Genomic DNA, 14,344 nt, shown 5'->3' with positions numbered 1-14,344 from the left:
AGAGCCGCAAACAACAGAGCAGAAAATAGCCCTAACCGAAGGAGCAGACACGCATTTTACAGGCTCTAACCACCTGTGGCTATCCCAAAGTGGCTCTATGTCAAATCCAGCAAAGGAAGGGCCACGACACCTGACCGCGAGAAGCAAAACAGAGGGCGGAAAGCCGCGGTCCCTTACTTGGTTGGTTTGTCGAGGAAACTCGGAAGGCTTCCACCAGACGAGACCATTTTGTCAGATTCCACCCAGCTGTCGATCACTGCGACACCCGCTGGCCCCTGGGAAGTGCGCAAGAGACCCGAGTATCAGGAGCCGGTGGAAGAGTGCAGGAGGCATGGCCGGAGAACACGCTGCTTTATGCATTGTGCTCCCTTTGTAAGGTGTTGATGCTGCTGGGAAGGCAAAGAGGGTCCACGGAGGGCGCAGACACTGTCGCAGGGCATATTTTCCACAGCGTACCGCCACCTGCTCGGGTGGCACCAAACGTAAACACTTTCATTGGTCTTTGGTGAGCATCGCACGGTATCGGGCAAAACATGCCGGATGCTGTCAAACGACCTGCGTGAAGCTGCCTTTGCTGTCAACATGAGAAGGAGAAGTGCACCGCTCCCGGAGATACTGCAATACCAGGTCGATGCGTGGAGCGGACGGCGCAAGCCCCGAGCTCAGCTCCCTGTCCCAAAAAGCAATTTAATATTTGGTCCCCAGATAGGAGACATATCAGATATTAAACTGATAAGAACAGATACTACACTTGATCTTAGCCAAAAGGCCGAGAAGCGATAGCATTGAAAGCTCAGAGGGGAGCATGTCATTTCTGACAAAACAAGCTAAAGTCCCGGTTGCACACACTGACTCACGACGACCTCAAACGTCAACACGCTGTTAGATGTAGTTACATATAGGCGCCTCTCTTGGCACATGTTAGATAGTGTGACCGGAGCAGACTTGTGGACTCGCTGTATCTTTTCACTCGGCCTTGGCTTTTCTTTTCCACACCCTTTTGCACACTCATTATCGAGCGGCTCCAAGCAGCTAAGACCACCGGGGCACACATAGAGGCATAGGACAGGAGGTAAAAGCTAGGTAAAAGACGTCTGACCAGAAGTGCCTCGGACTTGCTCCTGCACCCGCTTAGAAGACGAGTCCCCGCAGCTGTGTATCATTCTTCCTGGTGCATTCAACTGTTGAAATTGAGCTATCGTTTCCGAGACTTATTTGGAAGCACGAAAGATAACGAACCAAAGACTTTTGATGCCAAACGACAACCCCGCGCGCACATTGTAAACAATAAAAAGATGCACCTGTGTTGTTTTGCAGCCATAATATCAAACCAGTGTTTCGTGACCCATTCGTTATTGAAGCTCATGCGGTGCACGTCGGTCTATGCATGAAGCGGCAATAAACTGATTTTACTCAGCCACATCAGAATAGTCCTCGGTAAGCACACAATGGAGGCCACAGTCCAATGTGAATATGTTTGAAACAGTGACGTGGACTCAGTACTCCAGTCTCCCCGTGGAATGCCTGCAGCAACTGGACTATGCCACTTGCTGTCGCTGTCTTTGCTCAGCATGAAGCCACAAGAGTGGAATGTGCAACACAGCCTCACTCTTTGACATAACGAGAGTACTGTCCTTATTAATCCTATCGCCAGTATGAGCAACTACAAAAGTATTTCAGTGTCATTTGGCTTGTGCATGTGATCGCGGGAGAGCGCCGACGCGGCATAATACAGAACGCATTCCCATAATGCATTGCTCCGGCGTCAGAAGATTGCGTGGAAACTAGCTGCGGCACTCAAACTTCTGGCTAATGAAGTAACAACTCTGGTAACAACAATGTCACATTTCCTTTGTCTGTTGCCCTTCACTTTTGCTCTACTTTCTGACATTTGGACCGCAGAGACGGCGGCGTCAGGGGAAAGATGTGAAGGCGAGACGCCACCGGGAAGTGTCCAGAAGGCCAGAGCGTCCAAAATCACAAGGCCGGTCGTGGCTGTAGGAGGTGCCTCCGAACGTGTGGCGTCCGTCGAGCGCAAGGGCAGATGCTGAACTTGGACACAGGTCCAGTGCGTGTGTTTGTTGTGAAGCAGCCGATGACACCACCACTTAGCATGCTGCGTGTGTGAGAGTCTCGTCTGAGTGAGACTCGTCCAACTCATACTTACCTGGCAGGGGAGATACCATGATCAAGAAGGTGGTTCACCCAGGGCGAGGCTCAGCCATTGCACATGGGTTGAGCTGACCCCTGCGAATTCCCCAAATGTGGGAATCTCGACTGCATAATTTGCGATAGTGGGGGACTGCGTTCGCGCTCTCCCCTGATGGCGTGTTTAAAACAACTTGCAGGTGCAGTCTTGCGCAAAGCTTCTGGGCTTGCGGCCACATCCCCGTTTGCGCAAGAGCGGGGAATGACGAGCCCAGAACTTCCAACGCCTACTGGGAAGGTCTGTACGACCACGGATGACAACCACCCAGCAATAAGGCTCGCCTGCACTCAGGCGGGAAAAGTGAAATAAGAATTTCTCCAGTAGCATTCTCACCCGGACAGAGAAAGCTGTGTCGGCCAAGTGAACTCAACTTTACCGGCACACCGGAACCGCTCCCCACAGTGGACCTCAACACAGCAACCAATTCGGTCGTCGGAAACAACCATCGACCTGAAGCCGAAGCAGATCAAATTGCTGTCGTTCTCGTCAGCAGCCTTCCCAGCGCCATGGTAACTGCTTCCGATCTTCCTGTCTTGGAGGAAGGAAGGAAAGTAAGGAAAGCAGCGAGACCCTTGAAGAAGAACCATGACACGGCGAGCTTACCAGGAGACAAGGGAAGATGCAGAGTCATCCTCAAAACCGCAGCTCGCAAGGCCAACCTAACGGCTCTGCTCGGTGACGACACTGAACACGAACGACCGAAGAGCAATCCCACCGGTGAATACAAGAAGATCACGGAATGTCTTCAGAGGCCGGGAAAAAAGAGGACGGTGTAGAGTGTCACACGTGCTACCTACCGCCTGCATCCCGGAGAAGTCACACCTTGCATTTACGGACTGCCCAAAATTCACAAGGCGGGAGGTCCACTCAGGCCTGTTGTTGCCAGCAGATTCGACTCTTCCACGGTCAGTATTGCCAAATACCCAGCCACCATTCTGGCCCCACTGCTTGGCAGTACCCCACCCCATGTCCACAGCTCCACAGACTTCACTAATGAGATTCAGACCCTCAGGTTATCTCCGGAAGAGACCCTGGTATGAGTCGACATCACCTCCCCGTTTACACCTATCTCCACCACTGCAGCAATAGACACTGGCAGAAGAAGGGCAACAGTAGCACTCCAGCCTCCAAGACACAAGCAACCTCACTCCAGAGCAAGTATATGATTTCCTGCAAATGTGCCTTAAGGGCACATGCTTGCAATTCCGTATGTGTTTCTACAGGCCAAGACATGGCTCTGCCGTGGGCTCACCGCTCTCAGCCATTGTGGCTATCGTGTACATGGAAGACGTGGAAAGAAAACTACGGGGATCCTGCACAGGAACTAAAGACAGCCACTGCTTCCGATGTGTGGATGACACGCGGGTTTGCCAATCTTCGGACTGTGAAGTGCGGCCGGGGATGGATGGAAGCCTCAACATTGAGGTCTACGGTAAACCTACCCGCGCTGGCCCGTTCCTACACTTGTACCGCCTTCGCACACTGGAACCCAAGCTAGGAGCTGTCAGAGCCGCAAACAACAGAGCAGAAAATAGCCCTAACCGAAGGAGCAGACACGCATTTTACAGGCTCTAACCACCTGTGGCTATCCCAAAGTGGCTCTATGTCAAATCCAGCAAAGGAAGGGCCACGACACCTGACCGCGAGAAGCAAAACAGAGGGCGGAAAGCCGCGGTCCCTTACTTGGTTGGTTTGTCGAGGAAACTCGGAAGGCTTCCACCAGACGAGACCATTTTGTCAGATTCCACCCAGCTGTCGATCACTGCGACACCCGCTGGCCCCTGGGAAGTGCGCAAGAGACCCGAGTATCAGGAGCCGGTGGAAGAGTGCAGGAGGCATGGCCGGAGAACACGCTGCTTTATGCATTGTGCTCCCTTTGTAAGGTGTTGATGCTGCTGGGAAGGCAAAGAGGGTCCACGGAGGGCGCAGACACTGTCGCAGGGCATATTTTCCACAGCGTACCGCCACCTGCTCGGGTGGCACCAAACGTAAACACTTTCATTGGTCTTTGGTGAGCATCGCACGGTATCGGGCAAAACATGCCGGATGCTGTCAAACGACCTGCGTGAAGCTGCCTTTGCTGTCAACATGAGAAGGAGAAGTGCACCGCTCCCGGAGATACTGCAATACCAGGTCGATGCGTGGAGCGGACGGCGCAAGCCCCGAGCTCAGCTCCCTGTCCCAAAAAGCAATTTAATATTTGGTCCCCAGATAGGAGACATATCAGATATTAAACTGATAAGAACAGATACTACACTTGATCTTAGCCAAAAGGCCGAGAAGCGATAGCATTGAAAGCTCAGAGGGGAGCATGTCATTTCTGACAAAACAAGCTAAAGTCCCGGTTGCACACACTGACTCACGACGACCTCAAACGTCAACACGCTGTTAGATGTAGTTACATATAGGCGCCTCTCTTGGCACATGTTAGATAGTGTGACCGGAGCAGACTTGTGGACTCGCTGTATCTTTTCACTCGGCCTTGGCTTTTCTTTTCCACACCCTTTTGCACACTCATTATCGAGCGGCTCCAAGCAGCTAAGACCACCGGGGCACACATAGAGGCATAGGACAGGAGGTAAAAGCTAGGTAAAAGACGTCTGACCAGAAGTGCCTCGGACTTGCTCCTGCACCCGCTTAGAAGACGAGTCCCCGCAGCTGTGTATCATTCTTCCTGGTGCATTCAACTGTTGAAATTGAGCTATCGTTTCCGAGACTTATTTGGAAGCACGAAAGATAACGAACCAAAGACTTTTGATGCCAAACGACAACCCCGCGCGCACATTGTAAACAATAAAAAGATGCACCTGTGTTGTTTTGCAGCCATAATATCAAACCAGTGTTTCGTGACCCATTCGTTATTGAAGCTCATGCGGTGCACGTCGGTCTATGCATGAAGCGGCAATAAACTGATTTTACTCAGCCACATCAGAATAGTCCTCGGTAAGCACACAATGGAGGCCACAGTCCAATGTGAATATGTTTGAAACAGTGACGTGGACTCAGTACTCCAGTCTCCCCGTGGAATGCCTGCAGCAACTGGACTATGCCACTTGCTGTCGCTGTCTTTGCTCAGCATGAAGCCACAAGAGTGGAATGTGCAACACAGCCTCACTCTTTGACATAACGAGAGTACTGTCCTTATTAATCCTATCGCCAGTATGAGCAACTACAAAAGTATTTCAGTGTCATTTGGCTTGTGCATGTGATCGCGGGAGAGCGCCGACGCGGCATAATACAGAACGCATTCCCATAATGCATTGCTCCGGCGTCAGAAGATTGCGTGGAAACTAGCTGCGGCACTCAAACTTCTGGCTAATGAAGTAACAACTCTGGTAACAACAATGTCACATTTCCTTTGTCTGTTGCCCTTCACTTTTGCTCTACTTTCTGACATTTGGACCGCAGAGACGGCGGCGTCAGGGGAAAGATGTGAAGGCGAGACGCCACCGGGAAGTGTCCAGAAGGCCAGAGCGTCCAAAATCACAAGGCCGGTCGTGGCTGTAGGAGGTGCCTCCGAACGTGTGGCGTCCGTCGAGCGCAAGGGCAGATGCTGAACTTGGACACAGGTCCAGTGCGTGTGTTTGTTGTGAAGCAGCCGATGACACCACCACTTAGCATGCTGCGTGTGTGAGAGTCTCGTCTGAGTGAGACTCGTCCAACTCATACTTACCTGGCAGGGGAGATACCATGATCAAGAAGGTGGTTCACCCAGGGCGAGGCTCAGCCATTGCACATGGGTTGAGCTGACCCCTGCGAATTCCCCAAATGTGGGAATCTCGACTGCATAATTTGCGATAGTGGGGGACTGCGTTCGCGCTCTCCCCTGATGGCGTGTTTAAAACAACTTGCAGGTGCAGTCTTGCGCAAAGCTTCTGGGCTTGCGGCCACATCCCCGTTTGCGCAAGAGCGGGGAATGACGAGCCCAGAACTTCCAACGCCTACTGGGAAGGTCTGTACGACCACGGATGACAACCACCCAGCAATAAGGCTCGCCTGCACTCAGGCGGGAAAAGTGAAATAAGAATTTCTCCAGTAGCATTCTCACCCGGACAGAGAAAGCTGTGTCGGCCAAGTGAACTCAACTTTACCGGCACACCGGAACCGCTCCCCACAGTGGACCTCAACACAGCAACCAATTCGGTCGTCGGAAACAACCATCGACCTGAAGCCGAAGCAGATCAAATTGCTGTCGTTCTCGTCAGCAGCCTTCCCAGCGCCATGGTAACTGCTTCCGATCTTCCTGTCTTGGAGGAAGGAAGGAAAGTAAGGAAAGCAGCGAGACCCTTGAAGAAGAACCATGACACGGCGAGCTTACCAGGAGACAAGGGAAGATGCAGAGTCATCCTCAAAACCGCAGCTCGCAAGGCCAACCTAACGGCTCTGCTCGGTGACGACACTGAACACGAACGACCGAAGAGCAATCCCACCGGTGAATACAAGAAGATCACGGAATGTCTTCAGAGGCCGGGAAAAAAGAGGACGGTGTAGAGTGTCACACGTGCTACCTACCGCCTGCATCCCGGAGAAGTCACACCTTGCATTTACGGACTGCCCAAAATTCACAAGGCGGGAGGTCCACTCAGGCCTGTTGTTGCCAGCAGATTCGACTCTTCCACGGTCAGTATTGCCAAATACCCAGCCACCATTCTGGCCCCACTGCTTGGCAGTACCCCACCCCATGTCCACAGCTCCACAGACTTCACTAATGAGATTCAGACCCTCAGGTTATCTCCGGAAGAGACCCTGGTATGAGTCGACATCACCTCCCCGTTTACACCTATCTCCACCACTGCAGCAATAGACACTGGCAGAAGAAGGGCAACAGTAGCACTCCAGCCTCCAAGACACAAGCAACCTCACTCCAGAGCAAGTATATGATTTCCTGCAAATGTGCCTTAAGGGCACATGCTTGCAATTCCGTATGTGTTTCTACAGGCCAAGACATGGCTCTGCCGTGGGCTCACCGCTCTCAGCCATTGTGGCTATCGTGTACATGGAAGACGTGGAAAGAAAACTACGGGGATCCTGCACAGGAACTAAAGACAGCCACTGCTTCCGATGTGTGGATGACACGCGGGTTTGCCAATCTTCGGACTGTGAAGTGCGGCCGGGGATGGATGGAAGCCTCAACATTGAGGTCTACGGTAAACCTACCCGCGCTGGCCCGTTCCTACACTTGTACCGCCTTCGCACACTGGAACCCAAGCTAGGAGCTGTCAGAGCCGCAAACAACAGAGCAGAAAATAGCCCTAACCGAAGGAGCAGACACGCATTTTACAGGCTCTAACCACCTGTGGCTATCCCAAAGTGGCTCTATGTCAAATCCAGCAAAGGAAGGGCCACGACACCTGACCGCGAGAAGCAAAACAGAGGGCGGAAAGCCGCGGTCCCTTACTTGGTTGGTTTGTCGAGGAAACTCGGAAGGCTTCCACCAGACGAGACCATTTTGTCAGATTCCACCCAGCTGTCGATCACTGCGACACCCGCTGGCCCCTGGGAAGTGCGCAAGAGACCCGAGTATCAGGAGCCGGTGGAAGAGTGCAGGAGGCATGGCCGGAGAACACGCTGCTTTATGCATTGTGCTCCCTTTGTAAGGTGTTGATGCTGCTGGGAAGGCAAAGAGGGTCCACGGAGGGCGCAGACACTGTCGCAGGGCATATTTTCCACAGCGTACCGCCACCTGCTCGGGTGGCACCAAACGTAAACACTTTCATTGGTCTTTGGTGAGCATCGCACGGTATCGGGCAAAACATGCCGGATGCTGTCAAACGACCTGCGTGAAGCTGCCTTTGCTGTCAACATGAGAAGGAGAAGTGCACCGCTCCCGGAGATACTGCAATACCAGGTCGATGCGTGGAGCGGACGGCGCAAGCCCCGAGCTCAGCTCCCTGTCCCAAAAAGCAATTTAATATTTGGTCCCCAGATAGGAGACATATCAGATATTAAACTGATAAGAACAGATACTACACTTGATCTTAGCCAAAAGGCCGAGAAGCGATAGCATTGAAAGCTCAGAGGGGAGCATGTCATTTCTGACAAAACAAGCTAAAGTCCCGGTTGCACACACTGACTCACGACGACCTCAAACGTCAACACGCTGTTAGATGTAGTTACATATAGGCGCCTCTCTTGGCACATGTTAGATAGTGTGACCGGAGCAGACTTGTGGACTCGCTGTATCTTTTCACTCGGCCTTGGCTTTTCTTTTCCACACCCTTTTGCACACTCATTATCGAGCGGCTCCAAGCAGCTAAGACCACCGGGGCACACATAGAGGCATAGGACAGGAGGTAAAAGCTAGGTAAAAGACGTCTGACCAGAAGTGCCTCGGACTTGCTCCTGCACCCGCTTAGAAGACGAGTCCCCGCAGCTGTGTATCATTCTTCCTGGTGCATTCAACTGTTGAAATTGAGCTATCGTTTCCGAGACTTATTTGGAAGCACGAAAGATAACGAACCAAAGACTTTTGATGCCAAACGACAACCCCGCGCGCACATTGTAAACAATAAAAAGATGCACCTGTGTTGTTTTGCAGCCATAATATCAAACCAGTGTTTCGTGACCCATTCGTTATTGAAGCTCATGCGGTGCACGTCGGTCTATGCATGAAGCGGCAATAAACTGATTTTACTCAGCCACATCAGAATAGTCCTCGGTAAGCACACAATGGAGGCCACAGTCCAATGTGAATATGTTTGAAACAGTGACGTGGACTCAGTACTCCAGTCTCCCCGTGGAATGCCTGCAGCAACTGGACTATGCCACTTGCTGTCGCTGTCTTTGCTCAGCATGAAGCCACAAGAGTGGAATGTGCAACACAGCCTCACTCTTTGACATAACGAGAGTACTGTCCTTATTAATCCTATCGCCAGTATGAGCAACTACAAAAGTATTTCAGTGTCATTTGGCTTGTGCATGTGATCGCGGGAGAGCGCCGACGCGGCATAATACAGAACGCATTCCCATAATGCATTGCTCCGGCGTCAGAAGATTGCGTGGAAACTAGCTGCGGCACTCAAACTTCTGGCTAATGAAGTAACAACTCTGGTAACAACAATGTCACATTTCCTTTGTCTGTTGCCCTTCACTTTTGCTCTACTTTCTGACATTTGGACCGCAGAGACGGCGGCGTCAGGGGAAAGATGTGAAGGCGAGACGCCACCGGGAAGTGTCCAGAAGGCCAGAGCGTCCAAAATCACAAGGCCGGTCGTGGCTGTAGGAGGTGCCTCCGAACGTGTGGCGTCCGTCGAGCGCAAGGGCAGATGCTGAACTTGGACACAGGTCCAGTGCGTGTGTTTGTTGTGAAGCAGCCGATGACACCACCACTTAGCATGCTGCGTGTGTGAGAGTCTCGTCTGAGTGAGACTCGTCCAACTCATACTTACCTGGCAGGGGAGATACCATGATCAAGAAGGTGGTTCACCCAGGGCGAGGCTCAGCCATTGCACATGGGTTGAGCTGACCCCTGCGAATTCCCCAAATGTGGGAATCTCGACTGCATAATTTGCGATAGTGGGGGACTGCGTTCGCGCTCTCCCCTGATGGCGTGTTTAAAACAACTTGCAGGTGCAGTCTTGCGCAAGGCTTCTGGGCTTGCGGCCACATCCCCGTTTGCGCAAGAGCGGGGAATGACGAGCCCAGAACTTCCAACGCCTACTGGGAAGGTCTGTACGACCACGGATGACAACCACCCAGCAATAAGGCTCGCCTGCACTCAGGCGGGAAAAGTGAAATAAGAATTTCTCCAGTAGCATTCTCACCCGGACAGAGAAAGCTGTGTCGGCCAAGTGAACTCAACTTTACCGGCACACCGGAACCGCTCCCCACAGTGGACCTCAACACAGCAACCAATTCGGTCGTCGGAAACAACCATCGACCTGAAGCCGAAGCAGATCAAATTGCTGTCGTTCTCGTCAGCAGCCTTCCCAGCGCCATGGTAACTGCTTCCGATCTTCCTGTCTTGGAGGAAGGAAGGAAAGTAAGGAAAGCAGCGAGACCCTTGAAGAAGAACCATGACACGGCGAGCTTACCAGGAGACAAGGGAAGATGCAGAGTCATCCTCAAAACCGCAGCTCGCAAGGCCAACCTAACGGCTCTGCTCGGTGACGACACTGAACACGAACGACCGAAGAGCAATCCCACCGGTGAATACAAGAAGATCACGGAATGTCTTCAGAGGCCGGGAAAAAAGAGGACGGTGTAGAGTGTCACACGTGCTACCTACCGCCTGCATCCCGGAGAAGTCACACCTTGCATTTACGGACTGCCCAAAATTCACAAGGCGGGAGGTCCACTCAGGCCTGTTGTTGCCAGCAGATTCGACTCTTCCACGGTCAGTATTGCCAAATACCCAGCCACCATTCTGGCCCCACTGCTTGGCAGTACCCCACCCCATGTCCACAGCTCCACAGACTTCACTAATGAGATTCAGACCCTCAGGTTATCTCCGGAAGAGACCCTGGTATGAGTCGACATCACCTCCCCGTTTACACCTATCTCCACCACTGCAGCAATAGACACTGGCAGAAGAAGGGCAACAGTAGCACTCCAGCCTCCAAGACACAAGCAACCTCACTCCAGAGCAAGTGTATGATTTCCTGCAAATGTGCCTTAAGGGCACATGCTTGCAATTCCGTATGTGTTTCTACAGGCCAAGACATGGCTCTGCCGTGGGCTCACCGCTCTCAGCCATTGTGGCTATCGTGTACATGGAAGACGTGGAAAGAAAACTACGGGGATCCTGCACAGGAACTAAAGACAGCCACTGCTTCCGATGTGTGGATGACACGCGGGTTTGCCAATCTTCGGACTGTGAAGTGCGGCCGGGGATGGATGGAAGCCTCAACATTGAGGTCTACGGTAAACCTACCCGCGCTGGCCCGTTCCTACACTTGTACCGCCTTCGCACACTGGAACCCAAGCTAGGAGCTGTCAGAGCCGCAAACAACAGAGCAGAAAATAGCCCTAACCGAAGGAGCAGACACGCATTTTACAGGCTCTAACCACCTGTGGCTATCCCAAAGTGGCTCTATGTCAAATCCAGCAAAGGAAGGGCCACGACACCTGACCGCGAGAAGCAAAACAGAGGGCGGAAAGCCGCGGTCCCTTACTTGGTTGGTTTGTCGAGGAAACTCGGAAGGCTTCCACCAGACGAGACCATTTTGTCAGATTCCACCCAGCTGTCGATCACTGCGACACCCGCTGGCCCCTGGGAAGTGCGCAAGAGACCCGAGTATCAGGAGCCGGTGGAAGAGTGCAGGAGGCATGGCCGGAGAACACGCTGCTTTATGCATTGTGCTCCCTTTGTAAGGTGTTGATGCTGCTGGGAAGGCAAAGAGGGTCCACGGAGGGCGCAGACACTGTCGCAGGGCATATTTTCCACAGCGTACCGCCACCTGCTCGGGTGGCACCAAACGTAAACACTTTCATTGGTCTTTGGTGAGCATCGCACGGTATCGGGCAAAACATGCCGGATGCTGTCAAACGACCTGCGTGAAGCTGCCTTTGCTGTCAACATGAGAAGGAGAAGTGCACCGCTCCCGGAGATACTGCAATACCAGGTCGATGCGTGGAGCGGACGGCGCAAGCCCCGAGCTCAGCTCCCTGTCCCAAAAAGCAATTTAATATTTGGTCCCCAGATAGGAGACATATCAGATATTAAACTGATAAGAACAGATACTACACTTGATCTTAGCCAAAAGGCCGAGAAGCGATAGCATTGAAAGCTCAGAGGGGAGCATGTCATTTCTGACAAAACAAGCTAAAGTCCCGGTTGCACACACTGACTCACGACGACCTCAAACGTCAACACGCTGTTAGATGTAGTTACATATAGGCGCCTCTCTTGGCACATGTTAGATAGTGTGACCGGAGCAGACTTGTGGACTCGCTGTATCTTTTCACTCGGCCTTGGCTTTTCTTTTCCACACCCTTTTGCACACTCATTATCGAGCGGCTCCAAGCAGCTAAGACCACCGGGGCACACATAGAGGCATAGGACAGGAGGTAAAAGCTAGGTAAAAGACGTCTGACCAGAAGTGCCTCGGACTTGCTCCTGCACCCGCTTAGAAGACGAGTCCCCGCAGCTGTGTATCATTCTTCCTGGTGCATTCAACTGTTGAAATTGAGCTATCGTTTCCGAGACTTATTTGGAAGCACGAAAGATAACGAACCAAAGACTTTTGATGCCAAACGACAACCCCGCGCGCACATTGTAAACAATAAAAAGATGCACCTGTGTTGTTTTGCAGCCATAATATCAAACCAGTGTTTCGTGACCCATTCGTTATTGAAGCTCATGCGGTGCACGTCGGTCTATGCATGAAGCGGCAATAAACTGATTTTACTCAGCCACATCAGAATAGTCCTCGGTAAGCACACAATGGAGGCCACAGTCCAATGTGAATATGTTTGAAACAGTGACGTGGACTCAGTACTCCAGTCTCCCCGTGGAATGCCTGCAGCAACTGGACTATGCCACTTGCTGTCGCTGTCTTTGCTCAGCATGAAGCCACAAGAGTGGAATGTGCAACACAGCCTCACTCTTTGACATAACGAGAGTACTGTCCTTATTAATCCTATCGCCAGTATGAGCAACTACAAAAGTATTTCAGTGTCATTTGGCTTGTGCATGTGATCGCGGGAGAGCGCCGACGCGGCATAATACAGAACGCATTCCCATAATGCATTGCTCCGGCGTCAGAAGATTGCGTGGAAACTAGCTGCGGCACTCAAACTTCTGGCTAATGAAGTAACAACTCTGGTAACAACAATGTCACATTTCCTTTGTCTGTTGCCCTTCACTTTTGCTCTACTTTCTGACATTTGGACCGCAGAGACGGCGGCGTCAGGGGAAAGATGTGAAGGCGAGACGCCACCGGGAAGTGTCCAGAAGGCCAGAGCGTCCAAAATCACAAGGCCGGTCGTGGCTGTAGGAGGTGCCTCCGAACGTGTGGCGTCCGTCGAGCGCAAGGGCAGATGCTGAACTTGGACACAGGTCCAGTGCGTGTGTTTGTTGTGAAGCAGCCGATGACACCACCACTTAGCATGCTGCGTGTGTGAGAGTCTCGTCTGAGTGAGACTCGTCCAACTCATACTTACCTGGCAGGGGAGATACCATGATCAAGAAGGTGGTTCACCCAGGGCGAGGCTCAGCCATTGCACATGGGTTGAGCTGACCCCTGCGAATTCCCCAAATGTGGGAATCTCGACTGCATAATTTGCGATAGTGGGGGACTGCGTTCGCGCTCTCCCCTGATGGCGTGTTTAAAACAACTTGCAGGTGCAGTCTTGCGCAAGGCTTCTGGGCTTGCGGCCACATCCCCGTTTGCGCAAGAGCGGGGAATGACGAGCCCAGAACTTCCAACGCCTACTGGGAAGGTCTGTACGACCACGGATGACAACCACCCAGCAATAAGGCTCGCCTGCACTCAGGCGGGAAAAGTGAAATAAGAATTTCTCCAGTAGCATTCTCACCCGGACAGAGAAAGCTGTGTCGGCCAAGTGAACTCAACTTTACCGGCACACCGGAACCGCTCCCCACAGTGGACCTCAACACAGCAACCAATTCGGTCGTCGGAAACAACCATCGACCTGAAGCCGAAGCAGATCAAATTGCTGTCGTTCTCGTCAGCAGCCTTCCCAGCGCCATGGTAACTGCTTCCGATCTTCCTGTCTTGGAGGAAGGAAGGAAAGTAAGGAAAGCAGCGAGACCCTTGAAGAAGAACCATGACACGGCGAGCTTACCAGGAGACAAGGGAAGATGCAGAGTCATCCTCAAAACCGCAGCTCGCAAGGCCAACCTAACGGCTCTGCTCGGTGACGACACTGAACACGAACGACCGAAGAGCAATCCCACCGGTGAATACAAGAAGATCACGGAATGTCTTCAGAGGCCGGGAAAAAAGAGGACGGTGTAGAGTGTCACACGTGCTACCTACCGCCTGCATCCCGGAGAAGTCACACCTTGCATTTACGGACTGCCCAAAATTCACAAGGCGGGAGGTCCACTCAGGCCTGTTGTTGCCAGCAGATTCGACTCTTCCACGGTCAGTATTGCCAAATACCCAGCCACCATTCTGGCCCCACTGCTTGGCAGTACCCCACCCCATGTCCACAGCTCCACAGACTTCA

At 52.4% G+C, this 14,344-nt stretch overlaps 8 non-coding genes across 8 annotated transcripts; 4 read left to right on the top strand and 4 right to left on the bottom strand.

Annotated features, from left to right (window-relative positions):
• Nucleotides 1-590: 590 nt before the first annotated feature.
• On the bottom strand, nucleotides 591-781 carry LOC129180598 (U2 spliceosomal RNA). Its single transcript, XR_008570226.1, has one exon. It is a non-coding gene; the product is annotated as a U2 spliceosomal RNA (small nuclear RNA).
• Nucleotides 782-2,159: 1,378 nt separating this feature from the next.
• On the top strand, nucleotides 2,160-2,323 carry LOC129180542 (U1 spliceosomal RNA). Its single transcript, XR_008570174.1, has one exon. It is a non-coding gene; the product is annotated as a U1 spliceosomal RNA (small nuclear RNA).
• Nucleotides 2,324-4,305: 1,982 nt separating this feature from the next.
• On the bottom strand, nucleotides 4,306-4,496 carry LOC129180597 (U2 spliceosomal RNA). Its single transcript, XR_008570225.1, has one exon. It is a non-coding gene; the product is annotated as a U2 spliceosomal RNA (small nuclear RNA).
• Nucleotides 4,497-5,874: 1,378 nt separating this feature from the next.
• On the top strand, nucleotides 5,875-6,038 carry LOC129180541 (U1 spliceosomal RNA). Its single transcript, XR_008570173.1, has one exon. It is a non-coding gene; the product is annotated as a U1 spliceosomal RNA (small nuclear RNA).
• Nucleotides 6,039-8,020: 1,982 nt separating this feature from the next.
• LOC129180596 (U2 spliceosomal RNA) lies at nucleotides 8,021-8,211 on the bottom strand. Its single transcript, XR_008570224.1, has one exon. It is a non-coding gene; the product is annotated as a U2 spliceosomal RNA (small nuclear RNA).
• A 1,378-nt stretch (nucleotides 8,212-9,589) lies between these two features.
• Nucleotides 9,590-9,753, top strand: LOC129180540 (U1 spliceosomal RNA). Its single transcript, XR_008570172.1, has one exon. It is a non-coding gene; the product is annotated as a U1 spliceosomal RNA (small nuclear RNA).
• A 1,982-nt stretch (nucleotides 9,754-11,735) lies between these two features.
• On the bottom strand, nucleotides 11,736-11,926 carry LOC129180595 (U2 spliceosomal RNA). Its single transcript, XR_008570223.1, has one exon. It is a non-coding gene; the product is annotated as a U2 spliceosomal RNA (small nuclear RNA).
• Nucleotides 11,927-13,304: 1,378 nt separating this feature from the next.
• LOC129180539 (U1 spliceosomal RNA) lies at nucleotides 13,305-13,468 on the top strand. The gene has a single exon (XR_008570171.1). It is a non-coding gene; the product is annotated as a U1 spliceosomal RNA (small nuclear RNA).
• Nucleotides 13,469-14,344: the final 876 nt, after the last annotated feature.

This window comes from Dunckerocampus dactyliophorus, chromosome 4 (assembly GCF_027744805.1).
Source record: "Dunckerocampus dactyliophorus isolate RoL2022-P2 chromosome 4, RoL_Ddac_1.1, whole genome shotgun sequence".
NCBI classification, from domain to species: domain Eukaryota; kingdom Metazoa; phylum Chordata; class Actinopteri; order Syngnathiformes; family Syngnathidae; genus Dunckerocampus; species Dunckerocampus dactyliophorus.
Note: the sequence above shows the minus strand (reverse complement) of the source record. Positions and strands in the feature narration are given on the sequence as shown.